This window comes from Anomalospiza imberbis, chromosome 17 (genome assembly GCF_031753505.1).
Source record: "Anomalospiza imberbis isolate Cuckoo-Finch-1a 21T00152 chromosome 17, ASM3175350v1, whole genome shotgun sequence".
NCBI lineage: Eukaryota > Metazoa > Chordata > Aves > Passeriformes > Viduidae > Anomalospiza > Anomalospiza imberbis.
Genome location: NC_089697.1, coordinates 4,703,024 through 4,723,638, shown reverse-complemented (window position 1 = coordinate 4,723,638; position 20,615 = coordinate 4,703,024).

The window sequence follows — 20,615 nt, the reverse complement described above, 5'->3', positions numbered from 1 at the left end:
TTTCTCTCTCTCTCTTTTAGGTTAATTTATCTGATTACATGCAATGCACTGTGGCCGTGTTAAGGTACCAGTCGAGTTTCCACTTGGAGGCTTGGAGGAAAGATTACCATTAAAACGTGACTTCCATCCACTCAGCTGAAATTACTATTGATTGCCAAAGAAAAATATTTGTGCTGTGAAGCTGGGAGCTATGATGTTGAACCGTATTAACATAATGTTAGCATAGCTACGGGTGTTTAGTGGCACGCAATCAGATTTGAAATGAACGTTGATTATAGATTGAGATTAATGTTCACATATTCATAGGAACACAATGAAAAGAGCAATTTCCTTTCTACTACAGATCAATGGTTTCCCCATTCAATTATACAGCTGTAATAATTGCATTATGCGGAAATATTTCTTAATGGCTTATTTCATTCTTTCTGTTTGCCTGTGTGTGAGTGTGTGTGTGTGTGTGTGTGTGTGAGACAGACATAAAGCTCTGGTGGACTTGTACTCACACATGCATGTGTGAAATCTTTTGTTGGTGGCACTTGCCAAAGCCTGCATCCAATGCAAAATACTTTAATTACTAGTGCAAATGCGTAATCTTTGGCTGAGCTAATAATCTCTTGGCATTTTCCCACTATTCTCTTTATTCCCCAACAGAGCCCTCAGATTCCTCTGCTTTTTTAAGGTTTAACAGCTGGATCCCCTTGCACAGCAGAGGTGATCTTTGTGTGGCTCTGAATCCCCAGTGTTGCCCCAAACAGCACCATCACAGCCAGAGACACCTAGCTGGGTCCATGCTGCTGTGTCCCACTCATTTAGCTCTAATGGAAGCTGGAGTTTTGGGAGCGCTGCAGTCTGGGACAGCTGAAACTCCTTGTTTTCTTACTGCTGTCCATCCACTCATAGCAGAAGAAAAAGAGTAGCTAAGCAAAATAATTTCCCATGAGCTTCCAGCTTTGTTGTTATCACTCAGGGATTTAGATTTAAATTAAAAATGAGGCCTTTAATAGTGAAGGTACACCCACAGAAACAGGAAACAACTACTAGACATCCTATTTTACCTTACAATCATGGCAAGACAGGATGCCTTCTGAAGGGAAATCTGGCAGTGAGTGGAAACTAACCTCAAAAGCACCTAAGGGATGAGGGTAGAAGAACCTTCTCTATTTTAGTACAAAGCTGCTTTAGGGGTCTCTTTTCTCATTTTCATCAGAAATGAAACTTCCCATTTATTCTCTCTCTTAGATAAAGCATATTAACTCAGATGTACTCTCCTTCTAGGAAGGAACCACCTTTACTTTCCTAGTTTGGTGAGTCAGCAGCCTAGAGGAGAAGAACACATCTTACAAAAGAACAGATGTATCTTCCTGAAGAGGTTCATATGGTGGTGTGAAAGAAGAAGTTTTGCACAGGAAAAAGCCACATCTGTCAGAGAAAGTCAAGCTGTAAAAAAAGAAAATAAGAATATCAGGAGCTGATGGAGCAGCTTACAGTACATTACTTGGCTCAGCTTTAGGGGATGTCTTCTTGTTGAACCTTTTGGCTTCAGATGAGTTGAAAACATCCCTGCAGAAATGTTTTGCTGGACAGCAGTACTGCCTGCAAGGCATATGCAGAAGAACATTCTCCAAGCCACCTCTCAAGAGAAGCCTGCAACATTTCCAAGCTCTGTATCAGACACATCACCATATTGCTGGCAATGGTCAAAACTAATAGGACAATTAAAAATTCCCAAGGCACACTTGAGCAGTGCATTTCAGAGGTTGTTCAGCTTGGAGGCTGAGGGTGCTCTGGTTGTACACCATTTCTGCTGACTCTGCTCTTGGCATTGCCAGGAGTTTTGAGAAGTTGTACCAGCTGTCATGTGAGAGCTGCACCATGTATTTAAATTGTCTTGACTTCCCGAGGAGAGTTCATTCTTTTCTCTATGGAAAAAAAAGTTTCCAACAACACAGTATAAAGCTATTCCTCAGAATGGTATGGCTCATTATATTTGCCTTACTTACAATGCAAAGTCATTAAGATAAAGAGTTAATTTTTGCAGGGTTATTTTTTTCTCTTTATTTTCTCCCCAGAGCACCCAGAAAAAAAAAAGACATCCACATTTTGGTATATTCTACACTTCACTCCACATTGTAGGAGAGCAACACAAACTGTGGGCAGCTCATAAGCAGGATTCAAAGACAGATGTCAAAGCAGTTTTAGCTGCTTTTGAAGAGAACTCCACCTCAACTTGAAATGTGGAAGGAATTACTAGACAGGGTTTACAAGAACTGCAGAGTCACTATTCCCCTTGGGATGCTGAGTCATCAGAGGGTAACAAGAGAGTGAGAACGAGGCAACCTGAGCCACACATTCAGCGTTTAACTGCCCCCCTTCCCCTTTTCCCCTTTTTTCAAAGTTTCACATCTCTGTTCACTTGCCTCAGTTGTTCAGAAGTCACATGGAGGGAAAGGCATGTTTCAGCTCTCACCTGTGTATTTGCTTCCCAGACAACAGTTTCCAAAAAGGTGGTACATTTGAAACATTTTGCCTGGGGGAGAAATAGATGGAAGTAATCATTGCTTTTCTTAAACTAAGTATGTGGGCTTTTGGGAAGTGAGATAGGAGGAGTTAAAAGAATGGAGAATGTGGAGAAAACAAAATAGGTTTGATAAATCCCAGTGAACAGAACGCAGAATTCTCAGGCTATAGTGTTTAAGATTTTGAAATCTTAGCAGTTTCCAGTGCATGTTTCTGAGACCTGTAGGGGAACTTTGTTTTCAGAAAAGACATTTTAGTTTTCCAACTTTTCATTTAACACAATAACAAATTGTTAAGACTGTTCTAAAAGACTGGGTTATTTTTTTTTTGTGCTTCAGTCACTCCCAACAGTATGGTTCAGTCTCTCCTGGCTGAAACTCACTTGAAAAATAACAAATACTTATATTTGTCTGCTGCTGTGGTGTACCATGAGCGTTCAAGGCAGATATTCTTCAGCATTCCTTAAGAAGAAAATAATTATGTAAATTATTAGATCACAAAGGCAGCAAAAGCAGAAAAGAGCCTAATATATCTTTACAAATAAATTGCTGAAGGGAATCACAATACAGACAATTAACAGAGGAGAGAAAAGGTGAGCATTTGAAAATATGTCCCGGACTTTCCTTGGAAGGTCCTTGGATCTCTTTAGAAACCTACAGAGGGCTTCATCTCACCTGACACCAGAGATCTCCAGTGTGGGCAATGGTGTGATCCAGTCATCCATGATTCATTTATGGCTGAGTCAATGGAGAGAAGTAGGGATTTGTAAATCATGATTAATGACCAATTTTTGTCAAGCACATCAAGACAAATGTATTGTTCCTCAGAACTGTGAGCTGTTCACCATAGTCTGTAGGAGAACTTGCACAGTTGACTCATATGGAGGTGTTTAGACATTTCTACTTTGTGTATATCTGCAGTGAAAGTTTGGAAAAAGTGAATCTCAACTTTCCCTAAATAACACAAAAAATAGAGAAGTCTGGGTATTTGTATCAGTACAGGTGACAGGAACATTTTTTTTTCTTATCAAAAAACAACTGAATGTTGAAAATTATAAGAAGTTAGTAGCTAATTAGCATCTCTTCTCTTCAGCAAAAAATAAGGAAGCAGAATCTGCTAGAGCCTTGTTTCAGGTTAATCTGAAATCACATCTTATGAGGTGGGACACATAAAGAAATGCTTTATTCACCAGCTTATTTTCTACAGATTTTCTGAGTAGCCTGTAATTCAGCCTAACACTTTACCTTGTAAATGTAGAAGCACATGGCATGACCTTCTACTCTTAATGGCCTTCAAGAAGCTGAAGTTGGATTATTTGGGGTCATGGGTAGCAACTAAGAAGTCACAGGTCAAATTCAAAACCATATTACATCTCTAGAAAAAATAACCTTTCCAATAACTTATGGCATGACCTCTAGCTCTGGTAAGCCTGTGAGGGGCTCTTGTCCTCCATTCACACATTCATGTATTCAAAATCTCTTCCTCAAAGATGAAGAAAAAGTTCTTTCACCTTGACTGCTATGGTAGAATGCTTCTTTTTTCCCTTTCCTTAAGGATAATTGTGGTTTTAGAAACACTATTTATATTAAATACTCTGCCAGGAAAGCTGATTTTAATAATATGCATGAGTTCCACCAGTGCTGCTCCACAGAGTCCAATGGAAATATACGAGATCAAATAAGTAGATTTTCCCCTTTTGGGGACAGATACACTTTTAAGAGAGGCATTGATATCCAATAGGTGCCTTAATTTATGACATGTTTAATTTTGTGCATGACTACTACAGATGCCTTTGTAGAGGAGTGAAAATCCATGTTTTAATATTCTGAACTCACAGGCTTTGTTCATTGTTAGATTCTGGCTTGTGCAGGCTCACAAGTGTTCATGACTGCTCACAGCAGCATCACCCACAGTGAAAATTAATATTCAGTTATCAGTGAGGGAGGCAGAAGGGCCAAAAGGTCTGGAGATACACTAGAACCAAATTTGTGTCTATCCATTTATTTACCATGAAGCAAATGTCTCAGCAAACTAGAAATGCCTTCCCTGAGACGACATCTTCAAACAAACAATGGTGCAGTTTCTTTCGGCCTAGTGGCTCAGTCCTTTCAGGAAATAACATGACTTTATTGTTCTCTACAGCACCACAAGCAGAGCTTGGCCAATGCAAACTCTATTTACATTCACAAAAGCAACAAAAAGGATGGACAAAATGAAAGTGGAAGGAGCTTGAACAAAAGTACTTAAAAATTAAGTCTTTATATTGTCTAACAATGTTACAGAGGCAAAGATAGTTTGTCATGTCTCTGAAACACCAGTATGTTTCCAGAGCAGTAATATCTGATATCAGATATTAATATTTTAATAGTAGTTCAAAGAACAACTAAAAAAATCTACCAGTGTTCATAGATGTTACCTGTCAGAAAATAACTCATTTTGCAACTTGAGATTCTCCTAGCTTAAGCTGGGAAGCTGATGGGAGAATTGTAATTCTCAGTTGTGTGTAATACTTTGCATGTCTTTAGGAGATGATCACCAAGCAAAACTTGTGAATCTGTGTCTTATGAAAGTTGAATTATTTTCAAAAGGAGTGTAAACACAGCATGTCTGAGGAAGTGAATCTCTATTTGCATCAAAGGCAAAGATTTTTTTGTTTGAGAGGGAGAAATATATAATTGCCTAATTTTTTTTTTTTTAGGTACATCTAAAAATGGCTAGGAGCTGCATCCGCTGAGGAAGCTTGACATCCAAGGGAATTTGTCTTCTGCACTCCTGGCTGGAGCTGAATTTCATCTTTCAGACTCATTGCTAAAGCATGTTGAAACACTTGTCTCTCCCATGGGTATAAATTTGAGAACTTGGTGTATATCACAAGGGATTCATTACTGAACCCCTGTTGACTAGAATGCCTTGAGTAGGGACATCCATAAAGTATATATTTCTGTATATATAGACAAAATATATCCATAGTTTTCTCTTTAAGATTTTTTAACTTTCCATTTTACAGTCTTTAGCCTTCAAATGGCATGCTAGAAAGAAAATTTACTGTTTGGAAAACTGCAGCCTGTTTGTAAGGTGTGTGCTGTAGCATGCTCTGCTAGCGTGGCTCACAGCTCTGCTCTTCCTCCTTTGCACTGATACCCTCTGCCCCTTGGTCTGGGTATTCAAAGCCTCATTGTCAGCTGTTTTTGTGTTATGCTGATAAAACAAATCCACAGCTTTTTTGTATCCACAATAAGAAAAAAGGCAGGTTCCTTTTCTGGGCGCGTTTTTCCACCAAGCTCTGCTAGTTTCCCTCTCAGTGGAAGAATACAGTCAGGAACTCCCTGGTGTTGTCCTAACTGAAGGGGACCTACCTCTGTCTGTGCCTCAGAGCTAGGAAAGGACGTGGGAAGCAGAGCTGGACAAGTCTGTGGCTCTGCTACAGTGCTTAGGGGTAAGTGCAGATAGTTTTGGGAGGTGCATGATTTGGAAAAGCCACGCTGGACAGTGTTTTGCAGGAAATCCTAAACCTACACCCAGATGAAGACAGACTATGGCTTTTTACTGCCATTTTTGCATTCCAAGAATGAGGAACAGAGTCCTGCTGGGAAAGAGGATGAAAAATTCAAGTAAGAGACTTCACATGAGGCTGAAACTTTCATCATCACTGGTTAGCATTACGAAAAAGCAACCCTTGTGCTGGGTAATACCTTGTAACTGGAAGGGCTTATATGTCACGCTACATTGAAATACGCAAACACTTTTCACCTCAGCTCAGTAAATTCTTGGCATCAATCACAACTGCCTCCTTCTTCACCTGAAGTGGTTTACACAAAACTGCCCATAACTCACTCTTTCTGAGGTTCACTGGCTCAACGAACCAAATCAAGCCTTCCCTGCAGGTTGCAGCAGGCTCGCAGTGTCTCTCCTCCCCCTCACCATGGGCAGCAGGAGGGGAGTAGAACAGCACTTGCAGTGCACCCCATCTGTGTGAACTGGCCTCACTCTTCATTTTGTATTTGAAATTCCAGATTCACCCTCTTTGCCCAGCAGCATCCCCCCTGGCTGGCTCAAAACCGTGCCAGATGTTGCTTTGTTTCTTTATAGCAACATTGCTGCTGCTCTCCGTGTGCAGAAGTTGGGGTCAGAATTGCCAGCATCAAACTTTTTTCAACATTTTATTTCCCCCCATACAGTCCCTCCTATCTGCCCCATCGAGTATGCAGTTACCCAAACCCACGCTGAGTCCTCAAGATCCATGGATCAAAGAGAGTGTCATGAGTACATATTGCTGTGCTAGCACAGGCTTCTGCAGAGTTCAGCTTCTTGCTGAAGTGGCCAGGCCCTCTTACTCTGGAAATTTCATCTACCAGTTGCAAAAGACAGGAATTGGAAAGCTCCAGAGCCTCCTTATCCAGCAGAGACATAAAGGAGAATGAGTGCTGTGACTGCCTCTTGATACCTTCTAGTGCTAGGCCAAGGATTTCTTAGGGCAAAGCATCAGAGCAGAGTGCTGAGTTGTAATATGAGGGGGTATTGAGGAGCAAGAGGATATTCTACTTTCTCTCCTTCCTTCCTTCCTTCCTTCCTGGGGATTCCTAGCAGTTAAGCTGAGCTTAAAACCACGGAAAGATCAGGAAGCTATTTGAGTGGATGAGGCATTTGGCACGTACACTTCAGTCTGGTGAGAATCTTGGTGAGTGCTTTGCAGTGTGGGAGCTTCCATGCTGAGGTCAACAAGTCTTCCAGCTCTTAGTGCTATTCTGGCTCAAATGGAAGCCCCCATCTGTTATTATCCTCAAGAATCTCCCTGCATAGCAGGGCCATCCTTGGATGTGAAGCTGCAGCTGATCAGATGTTACTGGCTCTTCTTCAGTGTGTGGAAAACAAGAGGCTTATTGAGTGTGGAAAACTCCTTCCTGAAAACTGCATCACTGTCTCAAGGGTGGGAAGTCAAAAAAAAAAAAACAAAAAAAAAACAAAAAAAAAAAAACAAAAAAAAAAAAACCAACCAACCAAACAAACAAACAAACAAAAAAAAAACAGCAAGGCAAAGAGCAAATAGATCAGTCTGTACTGCACCTAAAGACCAGCCTTGGTTTATAAGTGAAAATGAGATTTATGTTATCAGCCTGCTTCTTTAATGATCGCTTGCTGACAATGCAAACCCATCACTTAATGGAGTATGACTGGTAATCCCCCTGAAGGGAGAGCTCTGATTGGAAAAGCAGAGTTTGATTCAGGTCAGGCTTGAGGTATGCACCCAAAAACTGAAGGCATTGAGAAGAGGATCAGCACAGAGAGAGGAACTTGCTGAAAGTAATTTAATCAATTAATTTAGGCTGTTTATTTTTCTCCTTGCTTGCAAAATGTTCACAGGCTGATTACAATTTCTCCAAATTTATTTCTCATTCAAATTTACTCAATGGTATCTTTTGCACTTTTAAAAATAAATAATATTGACTGATTACAAACAATTCTCTGTGAGGACATGCTGTTCAGTATGCAAAATATGGTCTGATTTAGCTAATGACTTGGTCACATGGATCACACAGCATCATTTCTCCTCTGCAAGTGACAGCTATAGATCTTGCAAGTCAGGAAGAAAATCAGAATTTGTCAGTGGTACAGACACTAAGGGAACAGGATATGATAACAGGTTAAGGGAGTTAGAAACTTGGAGCATCCTAGAGGAAAAATCACCCTTCCTGAGATTTGCTGTGTAGAGTTTATATTTAACTTTCTTTCCTTCCCTATGTCAGACAGTGGTCTACAGCAGAGAGACAGAAATGCCCTTTAATCTTTGTATATCCTAACTAGCTCCAAATCTTTCAAACTTGCAGAATGGAAACTGAAGGCAAGAGAAGAAACATACAGGACACAGCCAAATCTTAGATTTACCTTTTTGCTGTCCAACCAGCATGTTCTCAGCCACAGTGGAAAGGATTCTGCTTTACTGTTACTACAAGCCAACAGCAAAATTTCTACAGCCTGGTGGAAACAAAAACACACACAAGAATTGTGACTAAAGGAGAGATGAAGTGTCATCTCAGAGCTTGTTCTGAGCTGAGGCATTTTATACCAAAACCTTTCCCCCAGGTCCTTGAAGTATGTCTCTAGTTCAAAAAGCATGGACAAGTGGAGGTCACAGGAGCGACCGAGTTCCTTCTCTGCAGTGCATGGGAAGGTGCAGCTGCTGGTTCCCCAGTGCCAGAGACTGCTATGGATGGGTGAAATCACCACTTGTCAGGAAAGACATCCACTAAATTAATGCCACTTTGTGGTAACCCATGGTCCAGACAATCTCACAAGCTTCCTTCCTTTGTGACTGGTCACTACATAAGAAAAGAGATCCCCAAATCCTCCTTGTCCTGGTCCTGCCCAAAAACCAATTTATTCCAGGCTTCCATCTCCTGACACTCTTCCAAAAAAAGGATAACCCAAGTGACTTTTGAATGCAGCCACTTGTAGTTCTTTGTTTACTTGGTTCTGTGCAAGTGTATGTCAATTACCTCAAATATTTGCATGGCATGACACCAGGAAAAGGTGTGAGCGCAGATCATGCAAATCAAACTGATATCTGAGCCAAGTCTGCAGTGTCATTTCTTCTCATGCAGCATCACCAAGGCTGGTCTGGCCTAATCTGAAATGCAGGACTGGAATTAGCCTGAGATATGGGCAAAGTGTGGAAGAGCAGTGCTGAGGGGCCCTGCAGAGCTGCGTGGGACAGGCTGCACAGCCCTGCCTGCGCGGGGCAGCCTCTGGGGCTCTCTGCTCACTGCAGGGCTCTTTAACTCTACATTAAAGCTAAATTCAGCTACACAAACTGTATGATGGTGTCATGGCAAAAAGCTCAGAGGCTTTTTGAACCCGTGGTGTTATTACCAGGACAGGGGGATTTCGAAGCAGCTGTTAAGGTGTAGGAGTGTGTACACATCAGAAATCCAAGTGGAATTCTGAATGGTAAGAAACGTGCTTTCTCTTTTAAAAATGCACCTCCCACCCCCATTGTTTTTCTGCAGTTTCACCCTATTGTCACATTTTACTTCTTCCACTACTTTTAACTTCCCAAGAAAGCCCGCATGTCCCATTTCCAGCACGATGCTTATTCAGTGCCTGTCTTCCCAGTGCTGATGGCTTTCTCAGATGGGAGATGTTGTGCTAGGCAGGAACCAAATGAAAAAAAAAAAAAAAAACAAAACAATTAATGGGCAGGATTCATTGTTTTTTACATGCCTTAATATTTGACTTTCCAGATTGGCAGCACCATGGGAAACATGATAAAGAGCAGTGCATATGGTGAATATGGGGGACAAATTTTGAAGCTGTAACTCAGGTAAGTGAGAGCTGAGAGCGTTTTTTCCCTCGTTTTTCCTCTTTCTTCTTTTTTTTTTTTTTTTCCTTTTTTTTTAGAGCACAAATCATCAAGTCCATATTAAAGAGAATTTCTAGGGTAATGCTTTCCAGCCTTAACTCTCAGATTAGTAGCTATTTTTTAAATAGTACTTTAAAATGTCTTAGCTGTATAAGTACATGAGACCTCAATGTTTCTCTTGTGGATTAAACTGAAACTTAGTTTGATTTAAAAGATTTATTTTTATTTTAGTATTTTCAACTATGTATTGGGCAAAGGAAAAAAAACCAAACAAAGTAACCATCAATTCACCTTTTTGTCATTTAGAATGATCATTTTGCTATCTGATTATATATTTTTAATTAATCTCTCTCTATATTAGCTGTTTTTTATTAAAGGTAAGTTTGTAGAGGGCTAAGCCATACAATAGAACCATGTTAAATTGAATATGACAGTAAAATCTCAATAAGCACAAGTGTTTTGCTTTGTTTTAGAAATCAATGGATATTTAATTAACATGGGGTAAGAACTCTTGCAGTTAGAAGAATCCCTTCAGATTAAATGAAATCATTATTACAGGTTAAATGAGAACACAGACACTTCTGAATAATTTCAAAGTTTTCTACAAACAAGGATGAATTGAAGTACTCTCTTCTCTTCCAACATTGTGCAAAAATTGATGCTTTATCCCCAACATCCTCCTAACCTGGGCACTCAGACACCCACTCAGTAAAAAGGCAGAGGACTGCTCAGAGGTTGAAGGAATGCAAACTCATGCCATTTCCTGAAGAATTAGGCAATTCTTCCTGGCAATAGCTGGTAGTTACCAGAGACTGTGTTTGCTGAAGGTGGGAACACCCATGTGAGTAAAAAGCACTCTTCCCATGAGCACTGAGTGAATTCTGACACACTAAAATCCTTAAGAATTTTCCAAATTTTCACTCCTTCTGGGTGTTTATTTTAATTTTAGGTTGTCCAGCCTGTCTCTCCATCCAGCCCTTGATCCTGGGAAGCCTGCTGGTGAAGACATGACCCTCCAAGAGGGACTGCTGGAGTCACTTAAAGGATATCACACAAACAGATATTCCATGGGAGCTTGGTGCCTGCCACTGACACTTTGCTGATAAGCCTTGTTTTTAATTTCTCTGGTTTTCACCCCAAGGAAATCTAAGAATAATTTCACACATGTAGCGTTTCCAAGAAAATGTTAAGGCAGCATCAAATATTTGGGAGAGGAATTAAAGAAGGCTTATACAAGACAAGGCAGTAGAAAGAAGGATGAGGAAAACAGTGCTGAGAGAAGGAATATTTCTGGGAATTCTGGAAATTCCCATTGTAGCTATCAGCATATGGCCTACATTGTTACACTTGTGTGTTAAATAAAGGCAGTGTGTTATATAAGAGCACTTTTCAGGTAAAAGTAATACATGTCCTTTGTTTTGGTACTCTGAATTCTTCAGCATAGCAGGGGTAGATTTACCCAGAGGAGCTGTGGGTACTTCCTCTGTTAAAGTGCTCCAGGACAGGCTGGACAGGCCTTGGAGCAATCTGGTTTAGTGGAAGATGTCCCTGCCCATGGCAGGGGTTTGGAATGACATGATCTCTAAGGTCCCTTTCAACCCAAACCATTCAATAATTCTATGATTTTTTTGGAGGGAAGAGAATAATCCTTGCTTTCATGGGCTACAAAGGGCATTTATGCCATAAAAAAGAAATAATTGACTTTATTATTTTTCAATTATTTTATTAGTCACAAATGGTGAATACAGGGTGATTATGGTTTTGGGAAGGAAAAAGATTCAAGTTTCTCTTTCCCCCTGCTCCAAGCTCCTGCAATGACAGCATCTCCTCTTCCCAGTGCTCTGTGCTGTCAGGGAGGGGCTGGGGATCCAGCATCCTTATTCACTGCTCCAGAGAGGGATGGGGAGGAGGGGAACAGCAGAAGGAAAGAGCAGAGCTGACGTGGATGGATGGCATCATTTGTGCCAGGACTGAGGGCTGCACACGTCAATCCTGCACCGTCACTGCGAGAGCAAAGCCAAGATTATGGATAGGCTGTGGAGTACAGAGCCTGGCTATGGACTTTATCAGAGAGCCAGCTGCAGATTAACCTCCTGGCCCCTCATCAGGACTGTGCTCGTGCACCATCTATTACCAGAGCTGGGCAGGGTGGGCTGGGGAGGAGGGGAGCTGGGCCAATCTCACCACACGGCTGCTCTGTGTCCTGCTGGAAGTTTTGTTTTGCTTTCTTCACTGACTTCTAGGGTAAGAATTCTTGGAGTCTTTATTTACTGCCAAGTGGAACCACCGTGTGACTGTGGAAATACCTGTCGCCTAATTAAATTGTCTACAGAGGAATTTTGGAAAGCACTTCTAATTCAGGAGCTTAATTTAGGCTAGGCCTGTGCACTGCAGCTTTCTGTCTTATTATTAGATGGAATTTTAATCACTGCAGATCTCCCCCTGCCCCCAGCATTTTTTTCCTCTCTCCCCATCTCCTAACAACCTGATTCTGGCACAATTCCCTTCCCCTTTAACCCTCCTGAGCTAAAAATAATATCCTCTTGGAACTAGCCAAAAAAGAAAAAAAAGGGGGAGGCGGGGAAATAAAAGAGCAAGCAAGCACTGAACCAGAGGTGTTTAATTAGCAGGAGTGAACTGGAGATGGGTTCAGCAATCATTTTACAGCAGCCTCTCTAGAGACAGATCAAACACACTGTGAGACAAACCCAGCTCACAGGTCCTAGAGGAAGGAAGGTGGCTGCTCACAGGGCACCTTAAGCCTGGAACAACTGCAAGATGCAGCACCCATGTGCCTGGATTAGAATAAGGATCTCGTGGTGAGTGCAAGGATGCTGAAAACAAATGGCTTTAGGTAAATGTTTCGGTCTGGCCAATTGCTCTGTGCACTGCTGTTCTGCACTTAAACTGCAGCTTTCCATGTAGGTGCTCAAAGAAAGGAGATACTGGCACAGATGGTGCCCACACAGTCACAGAGCTGTCAGATGTCTGAAGCTGAGACCTCAGGTGTTTGCCTCAGCATGGATCAAGCACCATGAACATACCTTTAAAGTACATTAAAACACTCAGATGGGAAGCATTAAATATGGTTAAAATGAGTAGTCAGGCTCTGTCAGGTAATGGCTGTGCGAGTGCCCAGTCCCAAAGGCACCACCCTCTGATCCTGACATCCGGGCAGTCCTCACAAGGAAAAACCCTGGAGTGGCTCCATGGCCAAACTGAGCACAGGCTGTGTGGGGAGAGAGAATTTTACCACATCCAGTCACCCTGTGCTTACAGGGCTGCAACTGCCACTGACCCTTCCCAGAATGCTCGTTTTCCTTACTGTGACCAGGCTTCAGGAGGATTACAGGAAGAGTCAGGAAATTTGTCTTGCTTAATCAAGCCCCTGTGACATAACTATAACACACAAGTAGCTCTGCTCTAGCAGTAGGTTTTAGACCAGGCCTGTGCGTGGATGTGGTGTGGTGTAACTGCACACCTGTGTGTGGTGTAACTACATTAGAGAGGTTTGCTCAAGTGGTTTGTGCTGCAGCATTTTCCCTGGTTCTTGCATCAGCTTTGGGCGTCTGCCCCTGCTCCTGTTGGAGTGCCCTGCAGGCACACAGCTCTGTGCTGCTGGGCCAGAGGGGAGGAAAAGCTGGTTTACTCCAAGGACTGGAATCTGAGGTTCTCTCTTTGAATAAAGCTCAGAAACCTCTCTCTATCTCAGCAGCTGGATTTAGTCTGAATCATCTCCTAGGATTCTCTTCCTGCTACAGAGAGAATTTCTAATCCCACCTGGGATTACATTTGTAGGCCAAGGCACCACAACATCAATATTGATTTTAAACCCAGTGAGAGCAATGGAAGGCACAGGAAAGAGAACAGGATAATGCATTGATGTATCACCTTTTCAAGGCAGGAGCATCTGGAAATATATATACATCTATATGTGTCTATACTTATAGAGAAATAGATCTATATTTAATACACATAATACATAATATATTGTGTGTTATATATAATATATAACTGGATTTATGCCTTCTTCACCTCTGCTTCTGCCCAAGGCACACTGGACATGAGGTGAAATGACCAGCTGACACCTGACCTAGGCAATGAAGTTCTCCCAGCTCAACCTGGGATCTGGAAACACATTTGCCAGCTTGAGCATATTATAGGTTACACCAGAATGACTGGGAGTATGAACTCTATCTGGTTAAAGATGTTAATTTGCACCCCCAAACAGAAGCACTTTGAATTTGTAGATTTGCATTTTCATATACATATATATATACACACACACAACCCCCCTAAACTTTTGATGTAACTTTGAATTGTCTTTTCCTGATCAACTGCATTTACCAGGCTGTATTTCCTGCCAGAACCATTAAGCATCAATCATTCATTGTTTCATTAGCACTGAAATGACTTTCTAATTGACTTTGTAATTGTAGTTAAAAGCAACTTTTGCACAAGCTCCAAGAAGTCCTGTCTGTGTCCTGCCTTTCATCTGCTGTCACTGGAACTCAGTGAAGATGCCTTCAGCAGAATGGTATCAGACAAATCACTTGTTCATAGGATATTGCTTTATCTTGTATTTAGTTTGATTTTACTTTTTTATTCCAGGGTCTGATAATGACTTGATGTTTCTGCATTATGGGATACCTGCCTGATTATTATCTAGCCAGGAGCTGAAACATCACACAGTGACTCAAGAAATACACCATGGACAGCAGAGCTTCCAAAATATTCTTGACAGTTTCAAAGCCTTGGCAACACATTTTAAATAGCCTCTGGTTTTCAATCATTTTGCAAAGGCAGATTTTTTCCTCATGTGCCCTTCCCCTGGGCTGATTTTTTGGTGTGCCCTTGGTGCCAAGGCCCTTGGGCTCAGCAGGGCACCAAGGAGGAGAGGCACTGAGTGTGCTCAAGCTGAGTAACAGCACCAACTCCTCCCATCATCCAGATGGAGCATCCGGGGAGCCCTGGCTGCACACAGGGGCAGGAAAAGGAGGCACGAGGGAATGCTGCTTCCCCCAGCCAAAGATAGAAGGCAGAGTTCTCCTCTGCTTTTGGCTCAGGAACAGGAGGGGCATTTCCCCACCTACTTCCCCTTATGTTGGCCCTACCAGCATGGAAGGCAACTGGCTACAAAACCACAGAGGAAACAAATCTGCAATGAGAACAGCCACGCTGCTAAAAATGCCAGAGGGAAGCAGTTTTGGTTGGGAGGCAATGCCTGGGGTGATGGGGGCCAGAGCTGATTTATTAAAAACCACGCTTAGGCCTAATGGGGCTGTTTCGTGGAGACTTCAGCAGCCAGTAATGAATCCTTTTAAAAGGATCCACGTCTCCATCACTGCCTTGGAGAGATCAGCATTCAGGGGACTGTTAACCCCAGCTAAGCTCTAGTGCTCAGAAGAGTCCACTCACTGAGGTCATTGTTGTTATTATAAGATTATAGTAAAATAAATACACTTGATTGGTTTAAATGTGTCACATTCTCAGCTAGTCTGGATAAAAATTTCACTGCACTATGCAAAGGCCAGCTTCAATTCCCAAGTCATTATCTTACCTTTCCAAAAACTCCCGTTGAATAGTGGAGCACAGAAGATATCACTTTCTAATAGCATTATTGCTTTATTAGTGGTGGATGGGTTTGATCTCAAGAATTATTCCATGCAGGAGCAGCATTTCTAGAGCCAAGTTCTCCAGGGACCTGACAGAGATTCTCCTGATTTGCTCCAGGATGAGAGGAAGCTCAGATCCTGGCACAAAGTCCCTGCTGTCCCCCTGTAGAGCAGCTCATGCTCCACAGCTCTGGAAGCTGAGCTGTTCTCCACAGAGTGTTCTCTGGAGCCCACCACAGCTGCAGGTAATCACAGCTGCAGGTAATAGCTTCTGTGCCCAGGCCAAGGGATGCTTTTGCTTCCATTTGTCCCACCAGCACCATCACAGTCCTGCACCTTTGGAAATCCTTCCATCAAGCTGTGCCTGGAGCTGCTCAGAGCAGCTCCACTGCAGAGAACCCAGAGAGCAGGGGGTGCTCAAGGGGAGGCACAAAGGAGGGGCAGCCCAGCTTGTCCCTGTCCCACTGCACCCAGGCATGAGGGACAGCTTCCTACCTGCCACTGCCACTGAGGCTGAGAGGGACACCAAAAATGTCTGGCTGCTGACTTTGAAAGCAGAGGCAAATAAAAAGAATGCAAGGACTTTTTCCTCAGTAAAAAATTGCTGATTTTTAGGCGATTCCACTTATCATTATGTGGTGTCTCCTGATTCTGATCCCCAGCTGCCTGGGGATCCTGCCTTGCACTCTTAATTAGCTATAACCACTGCAATAATGAATTGTGTGCTGGGGTTAGTATGGGGCTCAGCTGGACTCCTTTTTGTATCTTCTTTTAGTGCCCAGCCTTGCTGACCTTTGCTGTCTCAGGCTGTTGACCTGGCTGCTGCATGTTTTGCTTTTGAGCATGAACCCAAAAGTGCAGATCAGAGCAGAGGGGTTGGATAAACAATCTGATTTCTATTGAGAACAGCAGAGCTGACTGGTCAGCATGCAGGTAAATCAAACCCTTTACACTGCTGGCCATGCCCTCTGCCAATCCCCATACTGGAGACAGGCTCAGGCACTACCTCAGTTCTCTGAGTTGTTTAAAAAGGGGTTTTCTGCAAAGGGCAAATCCTCCCTGCCTGATTTACACAGCCCAAGTGTGGTGTTTGAAAGCATTTTTTGGTTCTGATATGAAATGATTCCTCTCCAAACCAAAAAAAAAAAAAGAAAATTCCCTTGCAGAAGTCTGATTTTGAGATCCATCCTTGTGCAGATCTCCTACTTAGGTGGATCTAAGGGTGAAAGCAATGACATAATTTATCTGACAGGCCAGTCTGGAGCTGCTCAGGTGGCTTCTTTGCCAGAGGTCAGCACAGAGAGTGGGTGGCCTGGCCCCTTGACTTTCCAGGACAGGACTTGATGCCAGTGTGGACTCGGAGCAGGAGCAGAAGCTCTCTTGTTACGTCATCACTTTGGCACTTCTGAGTTGCTTCTGAATATATTGGCAATTTGAACAGTGCCAGCTGCAGTGGTTTTATTAGATCTTTCCTGGAATTTGAAATTAATATGAAGTCTTAAGTTCCTAAAAGTCAGGAGAGTCTAGATTTTCTCTGCCACTTTCATCAAATCAGACAAAAGATTGGATCCAAATATATAGTGATCTTGAATAAACTCCAATGAACTAAAACTTATAGTATAAAGATCCTGGGTACGTCAATTTATTGGTGATCTTGGCAAAGCCTAATTTTGGATGGTTTAATCTGAATTTTCAGCCTACATAGACCTCTGATACGTACAGGTTTGATTCCATGACTTCAGGAAAGAACAACAAATAAAAAATGGGGTGAAAATAGTCTCTCACACTCTGGTGAGCTGAGCAGAAGAAGAACTGACTGTCTGCTGTGGTGTTATTGATGTCTGTGAGCCTTCAGGTGGGCTTGGGGATTGATCTCTACTCACTCAGTGCAGGGCTGAGCCCAGGACAGACACTTTTAAAACTGGCTGTTGCTGCCCCTCATCGCCTGTCACCACGAAAAACACAATATGCATTCCAGATCAATGTAATATATAAAGCTGCAACTTGATTTATGCAAATGCATTCAATTTTATGCAAATGCACAACTGACCTTTCTTTGGTTGAAGTAGGTTGGCAGGTGCAGGCGTTTGAGCTCGAGTGCAGAAAAAATGAAAAGGTGTCTGCATTATGCAATGGAGTTTTCTTCAGAGAACAAATATCTCTGGCTACCTACAGCAAAGGCTACATGATGGAATATTTTGTGAACATTTCTTGAAGCGAAATCTCCAAATCCTTGCAGAGAAAAGCTGCTTGGACTTTTCAATAGAAGTTTATTTTCAGCCGAAATAAGATGTTGCAGCTGAAGGAAAATGTATTTGAAAAGAATCAGGTTTTAGACAGAAAAAGGCAGCAGGGGAAAGACAAATCTGAAAAATGTTCAGTGATGTGTTTTTGGTTTGAATTTCAGGAAAAGGCTTTTTTTGGTAAGCCAGTTATTTATTGAAAGTCATCTTCAAAAACACATTTACTTCCAGTGTCACTTGTAGCTTTCTTTAAAACACTTGCAATCCTCTCTCTCTTCCTCTAAATTTTCTGTGAAAAAAACCAACAGTATATATTTTGATTAGGAGGAAACACGATTGAACTCAACAGCTGTTGGGAGTTCATATGAATGTTCAGAAACATTATTTTAGAAGAATCTGATGAATTCTGCTTTCTCAGCAGCAATGATTTTTTTCTGAGCTGATATATCCCTCTCCTATGTTGATAGTAACTGATCCTGAATTTTACTACACATTTTCAAAGTATTACTTGTGTAATAACAGCACAGCTTCTCTGTTAGCCATCACAGAAATCAGGCAGCTAAAACCCCTACACAGCTTTAAAAATATACCCTAGCTAAGCATACAGTCAGGAAACAAAAAAAAAAAGCCAACATGAAAAAAGAGGAAGGGAAAAAGGCAGCCTTGTGCCTGGGGCTCTGGAGTACAATCTAGGGAGGGCTGAACCCTGGGAAGGACAAATATACATCATGGGGCAGAAGAAAACCTGCATGGAAATAGGAGGCAAACCAACATTTCAGTCATCTTTTCTGTGTAAATAAAAAGCTGAAAGAGCTGAAAGTGGATTTAATCAGTTTTTGGTTTTGTTTTTGCTTTTTTCCTTTATATTTTATATTTGGAGAAGAACTGAGCCAGGCTTGAACTCTAAATTGGAACTGGCCTAGGAAGGGAGAGGTGCCATCAGAGCTGGACCCAGAGTCCTGCCAGGGTGGGATCAGCCTTTCATCAAGGTCAATCACATGGCAGAGCCAGTCCCCCCTCCATAAAAGGGTTCTGGAGCTGGCTGCTCCTCAGCCTACACTGCCCAGGACTTGGTCAATGACACAGAACTTGTCTGGAAGCTTGACTGAAATTTGAATCACAACCCACAGATAAAATATGAGTTATTGTAGTGACCTGAAATGACAATAACACCATAGAAATATCTTCAGTCCTACGAATGAGAGGCAATCAAAGATTTGGTCATGTTGGGCACGGCTGAACTGGTTGTTCAGAGGGGAACTGGACTCCTTTTAGGATTAAGCAAAGAGGGGAACTGGACTCCTTTTAGGATTAAGCTGGGCATCAAAGAAAAGAAAATCTCCAAGTCTGATGTGCGACATGAGCTGGAAACCAGGCCTACTGAGATATTTGGGCATTTAACTCCTATTTGGCAGCCTAAGAGGTGATTTTAGAGCCTGAATACATCCCTAGATCAGAATCTTGGTAGCCAGTGACAAAGAGGTACCCCTAATAAAAATAGAGCTGACTTGGTTGTGTGTCTCTCTCTCCTTGTGTTGACCAGGTTTCAGCTGTGCCCTTTGCTCCTGCATGCTGGGTGTGCCACGAGGAGCTCTGGGGTTGCCCAATGGCTCTGGGCTGTGGCGGGTCCTGTGCTGATGGCCCGGGCAGGAGCTGACCTTCCTGCTCCGTGTTCAAACCCGGTGCAGTGTGTTTTGCAAAGCTTCAAAGTGCCACTTAACGGGACTTTCATTTTCCTTCCAGCTGAAGGGAAAGTGTTGTTAAACTCCCAGGCTGGCAAGCTGGAGTTTACACAGATGGAACAGTTAGTGCAGACCACAGAACAAATACCAGCGACCAACCAGTTTCACACTTCTAAAGAAAGAAAGAAAGGAATGGCAGAGGCAGGCCAAAGCAAACAGGCCTTGGAAAACTCGAGCCTGCTGGTTGGAATTTTCAGCTGTTACTTTTTTTTTTCACATTCAGGCTCTTTTGGAGATCTCTCGATTCAGCAAAGCAGTGAGTGCTTTTGCATTCATATGAAATGATTTAAAGCTCCGTGAGGAGTGCTGTGCTCAATCCCAACAACCACAAAACATACATTGTTTGAAATTTTATAAATGTGGTTTTCACTGAGAGCCACATTTTAAATAAAAAAACCTACATTTTCTTTCCAGCAAATAATATGTTGTTGAATATCCCACGTCTTGCCTAGCTGAGGCAGTGGGGTGTGTCCCTCTCTGCTTTTTTTTTTTTTTTTTACATTTTTAAACCTGAGGACAAGTCCTTTGCCCCCAGAAGGGCCCTGAGTCCCCTTCCTTAACCTGGGCTGTCATCTGTCCCACTCCCCTCTGGCGTTCCTGCCCAGCTGGGGCGGGCCGGATGCCCCAGGGGCTCATCCACACTGCCCTGCAATCAGTCAGAAAGGTCATTGCTGAGTATTGCTGGCCAAAACCTCTGCAACACCCTGCACTGCTGCTGCTGGGCCTCGGAGAAAAGGACCAGGGCAGGAATTAAGCCAGGTCTCTCCCATGGCAATGGAAGCATAACCTCTGGGCCAACCCCAGAGGATTTTATTTTATTAAGACATCGGGGTCATGCCTCCTTTCATTCAGCCAGCCTTTAATTCCCATCGTCCAGTAACAAAGGAATTGCTAAAGAATTAAAAAACCTATCTCCTGTGAACACACAGGCAGAGCCACTGAAGTGGCTTCACTTGGCACCTGAGACCTGCTGGGTAAAGTTGTTAGGAGTGGGAAAATCGGTTTGGATAAAATTATTCTCTTCAATTCCCAGAGACCAGCATTCAAATGCAAACCTCACTCTGAAATGGAAACACTTCCCGCTGTGTATACTGTGACTTGTGCTAACAACACCGAGGCAAGTTCTGCTCCTGCTGAAGCA